This window comes from Eleginops maclovinus, chromosome 17 (assembly GCF_036324505.1).
Source record: "Eleginops maclovinus isolate JMC-PN-2008 ecotype Puerto Natales chromosome 17, JC_Emac_rtc_rv5, whole genome shotgun sequence".
Taxonomy (NCBI): domain Eukaryota; kingdom Metazoa; phylum Chordata; class Actinopteri; order Perciformes; family Eleginopidae; genus Eleginops; species Eleginops maclovinus.
The window spans coordinates 15,829,968-15,841,162 of NC_086365.1; the positions used below are offsets into that span (position 1 = coordinate 15,829,968).

Here is an 11,195-nt window from a genome sequence, read left to right on the forward strand (position 1 = left end):
CCTGTCATGTACAGTGTGTCGGAGAATGCACTTTTGGAGCTTTTCATTCATGTTATAGCCCAAAAAAATGACTCTATTAATCAAAGAGTAATTATCAGTTTTAACTAGTCAGAAGCTGCAGAAAGTGACAGCAACGAGTGTCTTTTCCACCTGAATGTTTGATACCACGTGTCTTTATTTGGGACGGGTCAGTAATCCTCTCGGTATGTGGACCGCTTTCAGTTTCAGAGTGCATGGAGCTGGGGGGAGTTTCCAGAGTTTTATTTTAGCCTGTGTTAGTCGTGTGTGGCTTCTAGAAAGAGAAACCTTAACTATATGTCTTTTAAAAGCTGCACGCCGGAGTTGGTTTCTAGTGTATTTCTGAGGAATGAAGATCTGTAACTGAGAAACCACACGTCTGATATCCATTGTGTTCAGTCGGACTGAGAGAGTACTTAAAGGTGAGTGGTTTGGTGTGTGTGTGTGTGTGTGTGTGTAATTAAGGCAGCATGTCGTCTTGAGTGAATGCTGCATTCACACCCTGGGTGTTGAGTCCACCGTGCTGCAGTTTGTCAGCAGGAAGCGCTCCTGTAACGGGAGGCTTTATAGGCTCTGACATCTGGCTTTCATTCTTCTTTTATCAATAAATAAAAAGGCTCAACTACTGTGAGGATTTGTTGATCCAAGGACAGTTTTTGTACAGGTGTTAGGGGACTAAAAAGACCAGGAAAGTGGAGGGTAAAGGTACTTTCTTTGCCTTTAGTTTGACCAAAAGGAGACTTGCCTATTCTGCAGTTTGAGGAGATGAAACAGCATTTTGCAGTTGTCCTCTGCACATGAACTTTCCTCGGATCAAAGACCTCGAGTTTATACTTTTTCCTGCAAAAGAAATGCAAATGCAATATCGTTAAGCTCTGTTTTATGACGTTACGTCGCTTAATTGAGAAAATAATCTGCACATTTCTCGATTTGAATGTCTAATTGATCGTATAATCCCACATTACCATCACAGATGCCACTCCCCACCCAGAAGTTGCATTCAGGTGTTTTTGGAAAGCTTTTCCCATCATGCATGACTCTGGAGCTGTGTGTGGAGTCACTGCAGGAGTGTGTGAGGCGTGTGATCCCACCCTGAGTGTGTGAAGTACACCAATACTTACAGACACGTTCACACGTTTGACACCTGCATGGCGACATGAGACGAGAGCAGTGGTGTGTGGGAGTCTGGGTGGTCACATGTCGTCTGAGGTGATGTGTCTTTTCTTTTTCTAGCCCTTGGTGAAAGACAGGTGGAAGACGTTGACACTGACACACACACACACACACACACACACACACACACACACACACACACACACACACACACACACACACACACACACACACACACACACACACACACACACACACACACACACACACACACACTCCTTTAAATGCCTCTGCAGAGGTGACATGTTTCAGTGGAGCTGATTAATTTATAAATATAAACATTTCAGAATGAACTAGCTGTGAGTTGGAGGTTTAAATTAACCGGAGAAAATGTGGATTATATTCTAAATAATCACTTCGTTGCGGGATATTGTTGTAAACCAATCCTCTGGTAAAAATAGTTAGATTTCGGGTGTTTTGTTTCTCCTGGAGAGAATCAGAGCAGTGTGTTTTTATTATTGAAATAAAATGTACCTAAAAAACAAACAAAGGCTTTGTGACTGGGAGGATTGCAAATACAAGAAGCAACAACATAAGGTTGAATTGGGGGAAGTAGATCCCAGAACTGAGAATGGATTCATTTAAATGTCACTCTGATTATCACCCGAGTCTAACTGGGAGGAAAATGTGAAACTGTGCTTTTTTAAGACTTCTTAGTTTTAGTTGGTATCTTTGCAAACTGGTGTGTGTGTGTATGTGTGTGTGTGTGTGTGTGTGTGTGTGTGTGTTCATGGCTGCAGTTTCACCTCTCGTTTCCACCACAGTAAACCCCAAAACCCACAGCCCTGTCTTCCCCTTTAGTCCTGTCTCTCAGCCTCTAGCTTCATTCTTTCCTCCGCCTGGTCTCTCTGCTCCTACGTCCTGGTCTCTCTGCTCCTACGTCCTGGTCTCTCTGCTCCTTCGTCCTGGTCTCTCTGCTCCTTTGTCCTGGTCTCTCTGCTCCTTCGTCCTGGTCTCCGCCCTGCAGGAGTTTAGTCACAGTCTCCCCGTGAGTTCAGATTAAACGGTGCGCTGGTTGTTACTTATTGTTATAAATCCACAGTCCTTCTATTAGGTGTGAGCGCTGTTTGTTGTCCTCATCAACAAACCGCCGGAGATCCTGCAGGGATGGTAATCATGAACACACACCGCTGATTACACAGAGAGGCAATCAGCAGGTTCTGTTCTCCGTGTGTGGAGCTGTGCAGCCTTTGTGTGTTTTAATTTGGAGGTAAATGGTGGCGAATTATGACTCGATTTAAGTGAAATACATTTTGAGTAAACACTCTTGTTGTACGACTTGGTGAAGTTAAAATAACAGTACAGAAAAGAACAATGTTAGGCTCGATAAGTGCTTTCAGTTTTCTACAGGATCGGTTCTGTAAGCTTTGGCAAATAAATACAAACAGTGAAATAATATTTATATACATGTAATAAGGTAAAGTTAGTAAGGTAAATAATACAAAAACTAAGGATAGTTATATAAACATAAGAGGTGAGTCAGGGTTAATTGGCCAAAGAAATATACAGTTAAATAGGAAATGTGTATGAAAATAAGAAGCCAGAGTGAAATGTTTAATAAAAGATCAAATAAAAAGAATAAAATGTTAAAAGATATATATTTTATTTTAACACTTTGTTTCAAATTAAAATCATTTTATATTTCATCCTTTAATCATTTTATGATTATTCTTAAAAAACCTTCAGTGTTGTTTTTTGATCCGTCTCCTCCTGAGCCTCAGTGTCTTCCTGTTTGGATGTGACCCGGGTAAATACATGCTCACAGCGTTAGAGGACAGACGGGGAATGGCTGCTTCACTGTAGAAGGTCTGTAATGTTTGTCAAGTGCTTCGAATTTAACTGCATTAGACACACACACACACACACACACACACACACACACACACACACACACACACACACACACACACACACACACACACACACACACACACACACACACACACACACAGTGTAATCAGTGACAGTCAGTACTTTCCACTGGATGTCACAGAGTGTTACCCATGAATAAACCAGTTTAACAGAGTTGCTGGAGCTTGTTGATACCCTAAAGTGTGTGTGTGTGTGTGTGTGTGTGTGTGTGTGTGTGTGTGTGTGTGTGTGTGTGTGTGTGTGTGGTCCCAGGCCATTAACCTGCTGGGCGAGCATCTGTTCAGCTATGCAACTTTTTTTTAAATTCTAAGGGGTTTCCATTCGGTCCTTTCCAGGAACACAGTGACATCACTACACTTGGATTCCTATTGGCTAGCACTCCAACACATTGCACGTGATAGGCTAAGGGGCGGGACATCTCTAAGCGGGGCAACCAATCACAGCAGAGCATGGCCAGCTAACCAATCAGAGCAGACTGGGCTCTGGTTTCAGACAGAGGGTGAAAAGAGGAGCTGCAGCACAGGCAGTGTGAGAAACATAAAGAGCTTTCTGAACATTAAAGCATGGAGACATGTCCCAGGAGAGACACTAAAGCATGGAGACATGTCCCCGGAGTATTTAACCTCACTTCCTCTTTAACTTTATTAGTATTTATCCAAACCGAGTTGTTTATCCAGGCCTTGTTCTCTTATCACACACGGCTCTAATTATAAACGCTCTCTGCTTCTTTTGGTTTCTGAGTCACACTGAATGCATTAGTGTCCCAAACACACCCTCAACCCGAGTGTGTGTTCATGCATGCGTGTGTTTTTGTATTTAGTTTACATGCCTTTAGTGCAAGTATACTAACAGTTGTGTGTGTGTGTGTGTGTGTGTGTGTGTGTGTGTGTTCATTTCCTGTGTGTTGGCCTGTTGCCTGTTTGACCTCACATGATGATTGCCTCCCTCCCTTTCTTTATTTCTTCCTTCTTGGCATGTTTCTTGCTCTCCCCCCCCTCCCTCTTGTTGCTTCTCCTCGTAAACATCCGCTCAGCAGTACACAACGTTTCTTATTCAAACACAGATTCAACTCGCATATAATATCTCCGAGCTGAAGACAGCAACGTGTCTTTATCTCTTCTTTTTTGAGTTCCTGTTTTGTTCGCGGGTCAAATCCATGATGTGGGTTTTTATATACGTTAATTTGCTGTTTGCTTTTAACACACACTCAGCGTTTCCTGCAGAGGTTTCACATTAAAAGCCTTCCAGTGGTTTAGAAAGAATGAGTATATCCCCTCCTCCCATGAGGCTTTTATTGTGAAAGGATCGCAGGAAGTGAAGGTGAACCAACGAGCAATAAAAGCTGTTGTTTTTACTGATGAAATGAACTCTGAATATCCCGTATCATCCATCACCCTATAGGTCATCCGTTAGTCGTGTCTTTCTTTATTGTATTTCAGTATTTTAGGACTAGCTTATCTTCAACAATCATCAGGTAACATTTACACCTTTTCGAGGCACTTTATTTGGTTCATTATTAGGTCTCTTTCGACAGATCTCTGCAGGTAAATACCCAGAATAATTTGTTCTGTTCTCTGGTAGAGGGGCACAGTGTTCAGAACAGTCCAATTATGATTAATTACAGATACTGAAAATGCCAGGATGAACAGAAGATCTCAGCCTTTGCCGACCATTTACATGCACTAAGACCAGGAAAGGGAACACACCAACAAGCAGAATAGGGCCTCTTTAATGAAGCAAACGGTACAACATTTGCCTCCGAAATGCAGACGATTGAAAGTATGAAGTAGCATCAAATAGGAAATACTGAAGTACCTCGAAATAGAAAGTAAGTAAAGCACTTTTAACCTTTCCTCAGGACCAATCCAAAGTGTGTGTGCCGATGTGCGGCTCTTTTTGTACCATGTTTCTGTTTTTCATTTCCCCTTTGTCACACACACACACACACACACACACACACACACACACACACACACACACACACACACACACACACACACACACACACACACACACACACACACACACACACACACACACACACAATGCAGTGGAATAAAAACGTCTGTGCCCGTTTAGTCACATTGTTACCTCTAAATGAATCCAAATGTTCAGTTTTTCCCGATATATATACACACACACACACACACACACACACACACACACACACACACACACCACACTGCTGGCTCGGCCTCCATGTGAACGTGCAGCTTTCCAAAGAACCCTCTTTGATCTGGTGAGGTCTCGTCAGCGTTTAGATTCTGTACGTGTGTGTGTGTGTGTGTGTGTGTGTGTGTGTGTGTGTGTGTGTATGTGTGTGCATTAGGTCATTTCAGCATCTCAGCTGTAATTAGCAGCGTTATGGAAACCGGCAGGAAGACTGTGGGAAGGTCACGACTCTCATATCTGATCCAGCTGCGTCTCCCTTCTTGTTTTCTACACATCAGTGTGTAGTGTTGTGTTGTGTTGTCGCTTTATCTGCGTTGTGAGTCACGAATAACAACTACAGTGTCTTTATTATGCACGATATCAGTGCACGTTAAGATCTGTATGGACTAAACATCTGTGTCTGGATTCCTGGAAAGTTGCGGGGGTTTTGGGATTTGCAGGAAACTCCCTAATAAAATGACATTTAATATATATATATATTTAAAAATATAAACAGAAACATAATGTTTTAAATCAAACAATAAAATATAAATTATATATTTAAATATACAAATATTCATGAAAATATTAGATGTGTAAATTAGAATATACTGTAAATAATAAAATATTAAAATCAACTTGAAAAAAAAACATGAAATAAATCTATTTAAATTTTCATTGGAAGTTACATTCAAAATATTTCTATAAACCTGAGGAAGTAATAATATGCAATTGAAATATTATTCAAATACAAACATTCCGCTTTAAATGAAAAATATGCAATAAAAATACGATTAAATCTAATTTGATTATAAATGATGTTTTGACGCCATAGCGTAGCCCAAGTCATTAACCTCAGGGTCACGATGCAGTAGATACATTCTGTTGTCTCCGTTAAAGATCTTGTGCGACAGATCTGAGGCCAGCTGTTACTTCCTGTTGTGGTTTGCTGTGATTCCTTGCATCACTCGGTATTTCCTGGAGGTGCGTTTCTCTGGAACGATACTCCTCCACCCTTTCCTCTCCATTTCACTTTCTCTACCACCGTCCTGTTCTCTCCCTTCCTGTGTGTGTTGGTGTGGGTGTGTGTGTGTGTGTGTGTGGATTCCTGCTGCAGTTATGAGGTGATTAGTCATATGGTATCAGTTTATTTTGCCAGTAATGGAAACTGCTCGCTGCCAAGACACAAAAAACACAGCCCCCCCCCCCCCACATCTCTTGTTGATTTTACCCACCCTTTGCTCTCATTGTATTCCCTGTCTTTGCCCTTCACCCCCTTCACCCGTTCTCCTCCTTTAACTTTCACTTTTCCCTTTCTTTACACAACTTATTTAAATCGCTCCTCCCTCTTTCATCCTTTTCTCCTCCCTTTTTAATATGACTTTATTTTGTAGATTTATAGACGATGACAAAATGGCTCTACCCCTCCCTGCTAATAAAGAAAACATGCTCAGACTCCAGAACTACTGGAGCTTTAAAGAGTCCTCTCCTGCTGATGTTCAGGTGTATATCAGTATGTAGGTCTCTACTTTAAAGAGTCCTCTCCTGCTGATGTTCAGGTGTATATCAGTATGTAGAGTCTCTACTTTAAGAGTCCTCTCCTGCTGATGTTCAGGTGTATATCAGTATGTAGTGTCTCTACTTTAAAGAGTCCTCTCCTGCTGATGTTCAGGTGTATATCAGTATGTAGAGTCTCTACTTTAAAGAGTCCTCTCCTGCTGATGTTCAGGTGTATATCAGTATGTAGTGTCTCTACTTTAAAGAGTCCTCTTCTGCTGAGGTTCAGGTGTGTATCAGTATGTAGTGTCTCTACTTTAAAGAGTCCTCTCCTGCTGATGTTCAGGTGTATATCAGTATGTAGTGTCTCTACTTTAAAGAGTCCTCTTCTGCTGAGGTTCAGGTGTGTATCAGTATGTAGTGTCTCTACTTTAAAGAGTCCTCTCCTGCTGATGTTCAGGTGTATATCAGTATGTAGTGTCTCTACTTTAAAGAGTCCTCTCCTGCTGATGTTCAGGTGTATATCAGTATGTAGCGTCTCTACTTTAAAGAGTCCTCTCCTGCTGATGTTCAGGTGTATATCAGTATGTAGTGTCTCTACTTTAAAGAGTCCTCTCCTGCTGATGTTCAGGTGTGTATCAGTATGTAGAGTCTCTACTTTAAAGAGTCCTCTCCTGCTGATGTTCAGGTGTATATCAGTATGTAGCGTCTCTACTTTAAAGAGTCCTCTCCTGCTGATGTTCAGGTGTATATCAGTATGTAGTGTCTCTACTTTAAAGAGTCCTCTCCTGCTGATGTCCAGGTGTATATCAGTATGTAGAGTCTCTACTTTAAAGAGTCCTCTCCTGCTGATGTTCAGGTGTATATCAGTATGTAGTGTCTCTACTTTAAAGAGTCCTCTCCTGCTGATGTTCAGGTGTATATCAGTATGTAGTGTCTCTACTTTAAAGAGTCCTCTCCTGCTGATGTTCAGGTGTATATCAGTATGTAGTGTCTCTACTTTAAAGAGTCCTCGATGATGATGGCGGTGGTTCTGATCCAGGTGGATGCTCTCTGATGAGTATTCTGCATGTGTCTCGCCCTTCAACAAGCTTAATGTTGTGTCCATTAGAGGGAGGGGGGGGGGGTGTGAGCAGATAAACACACAGAAGCGAGTGTTTACGTTCGGTGTCTGCAGGTCTGATTATGGAGGAATGTCTCCCGTCATGTCAGCGTGGGATAACAGGGATTATGGGATGTTCAGGGGGAAGACGGCAGGACTTAATGAAACACAGACACGGTTAAAGGAACTTATTTAGTAATCCTGTTTCTGTTCAGAGGTGAGAGTCTGGGTCCGGGTCTCCCCTCGAGTTGGAATTAGAGCTGCAACGATTAATTCTCAAGTATTTGGAAAATTGATTAATAGTTTGAGTCGATTTTCAATCAGAATGTGATGGTTCGGGGTTCTCAAATGGGAGAATGTTCTGCCCTTTAGGGTGTTTTGTAGTGAAAGTATTAGCATTTCAGCAAAGAAGTCCTAGGAAAACTGCTTTCTGAACTTTAGTTTTCTTCAGTTTAAAAGTAATCCATTATTAGATGTCTGGTGATCCACTTTTTTCGACAGAATTTAGCCTAAAAACTGGGTCAAAACACAATGTGTGTTTGATGAGCTTTTAGGGGTCTTACTCTACTGATTGACTTTATTTCTGTTCCTGTCTGTTGCTGTTACAACCTTTCCATTTATCAGATTAGCATAACATTGTTTGGTTCCTTCATTTTTAATCAAAAGTCAGATTTCTCAGTACGCTGATGATATGCAATAGATAAAACAGTGTATAATTATGTGGGTAAATCTGAGTGAAATGGGGGTTAAAAATGACGTGTTTTTGGATTGGGACTAAAGAAGTGTGTATTTTTCTATTATAAGCAAACTCTATTCCATCAATAATCCTGTGCAACACTTAAAGAGCTGTAAAGCACTTTAGAATTCATGTGTCCTTAACACATGGGCTATAAAGGACCTAAGGAAGCTATACGTTCATACATAAAAGACCCTCACAACCAAGGACGCACCACTACTGTAAGGAGTAGATTTAGTGTTGTAGCACAATACTTAATAGCCCCCCCCCCCCATGTTCCTGTTAATGGTGTGTAGCAGCTGGAATCCCTCATTAATCCAACATTTAGTGGAGTTTGAAAGATGATTGGTGTGAAGATAACTCTTTCAGAGCCCGTCGGGGAGCTGAGGGTCGTGTAAATGAGATGAGTTCAAGGTCCTGGGAATGTTAGGGGTTTTGAAATGGAAATGCGAGTGAGTGATCGACGCCTCGGCAGCGACGAAGACGAGGAGAAATAACGTGTGTGTCTCCACAGGAGGCAGACATGGCATACTGAAGCTGCATCTCATTATGTGTGTGTGCGTGTGCGTGTGGGAGATAGAGCTGCCAAACAGGAGGATGTCATTGCCAACAACAGACAAACACACACACTCGCTTCAGGGTTATTTCTCAAGGACGCAGACACACACAAACACACACACACCACTGATTGCCTTATGCTTGTGGGTGAGTCCGTCTCATATCAGCATGAGGTTGCACAGACCTCCAATATGTTAGCAAATAACCTCCAACCTGCGAGGACATGTTGGAAAGTTGGTTTCAAGCCTTTCCAGCTGTTAGCATTTAGCTCAAGCTGCTAGCATGGCTGTAAACCTCTGGTGCCTCAAAACAGCTGATGGTGCATCATAAGGGGAAATGCACGTCGACGGTTCATAAGCAGATGATGATGTCTTGGTTTCTGTTTGGCAAGATCTGGGTTTTTTGGTGTTGGTGTTACGCTTGGAAAAATATGTGTATTATTTTTTAGACATTGCCAGGCCACACACAGCTGATTTCATACTGTAGGAAATGTGTATAGACTGTTCAAGAAATGGATGTGTTTGCTAAAATGAATCATTGTGTTTTTGGTCGTCAATGTCTTGGTCGTTTACACCTTGGTTTTTGGTCGTTGACATCTTAGATTTGGTCTGGCAAAATCTCAGTGTTCGGTCGTTGACCTCTAGGTCTTTGGTTGTTCAAATCTTGGTTTTTGTTCATCGACATTTGGTAGTTGCCATCATCCATTCCAATCCCATTTTATTTATAGAGCAAATTTAAAAACAACAGATCAAAGTGCTGAACAATAAATGTATGAAAAGCAGCATAAATACATTTAGGCAAAACAGATAGGACATCAAATAAAATGTAAAACACGAGACAATATCTTGGATATCCTCCTCTCATTACTTTCTCTACCACTGTCGTGTGTGTGTGTGTGTGTGTGTGTGTGTGTGTGTGTGTGTGTGTGTGTGTGTGTGTGTGTGTGTGTGTGTGTGTGTGTGTGTGTGTGTGTGTGTGTGTGTGTGTGTGTGTGTGTGTGTGTGTGTGTGTGTGTGTGTGTGTGTGTGTGTGTGTGTGTGTGTGTGTGTGTGTGTGTGTGTGTGTGTGTGTGTGTGTGTGTGTGTGTGTGTGTGTGTGTGTGTGTGTGTGTGTGTGTGTGTCATTGAAATCTTGGTTTTCTGGTTAAGGGCAAGTCAAAGGCAATTTGCATGTATTTCATTTTGTAGACCCGGTGGTTGACGCTTGGAAATGTATTTAGTAGGAGGGGCCTAACCCTAACCCTAACCCCCCCCCCCCATACCCGTCTTAATGCTAAGCAAAGCTATCTGTCTGCTGGCTGCAGCTCCAGGTTTACCATATAGAGATGAGAGTTCAACACTATTCCTGAGAAACCCCTGCAAAGTAAGAAAATATAAATATTTCCAGAAGGTCAAACTATTCAAAGTAAATGTCAAATTCTAAAAACCTTTGGAAAGTTCAGAATGTAATGGGAATGTACCATGAGAGGAAATACATGTCTGACATTTGAAGGGATAACATTCCTCCATCTGCAGAACATATTGACTATGGGCAGCTTCATTAGAGAAGAAATATAGGTAACCCTTCTTCAAATACCCATATCTTTCCAATCCCAGTTTGATTTATCTGTCCAGACACCGAGTCTGATAGATCTTCCAATGGCTCGTGCATTCCCATCCAATATTTGATGTGCACCCAGCTGCTGAATGCCAAAGCTTTGCAGCAGACAGATTGGATCAGAGCCGTCGGTCAGGGAGGGAACAGTTGTGTCGAGAGAAAGAGAATTTCAGGACAAGGCAAAGGCATGACGAAAGTAAAACAGACAGATAAGAGGGGAAGCGGAGGGGGGGTCGGAGAGAGGAGTTCATTGCAGTCCAAAAGGGGGATTTGTTAATGATAAGAAGGATTCAAGGCTGAGACTGACGCGTTTTGGATTAAAACTGCAGCCTGCTCAGACCTACTTGAAGAAAGTTTAATTTTCCCAGAGTAAGAACAGTTTGAGCCTTAAAGCTCTGTTTTAAATACACTTTTGCCCACAAACCATCAGATCAGATCGTTTCTGGGTCTGAGTGGTCGTCTGAAAGTTGGAATAGCTGTGGTTTGAAATAA

General features: G+C 41.8%; 1 protein-coding gene across 2 annotated transcripts in view; it reads left to right on the top strand.

The window, feature by feature from the left end:
* Positions 1–11,195, top strand: part of LOC134879049 (plexin-B2-like) — a 119,423-nt gene that overhangs the window by 12,320 nt on the left and 95,908 nt on the right. The window contains exon 1 of one of the 2 annotated variants that reach the window (XM_063905305.1): positions 394–440. The exons of the other annotated variant lie outside the window; for it this stretch is intronic. The gene's annotated coding sequence lies outside the window, so the exon portion shown is untranslated. Of the gene's footprint in view, positions 1–393; positions 441–11,195 lie in introns of those variants that run through there. 2 annotated transcript variants of the gene reach the window in all.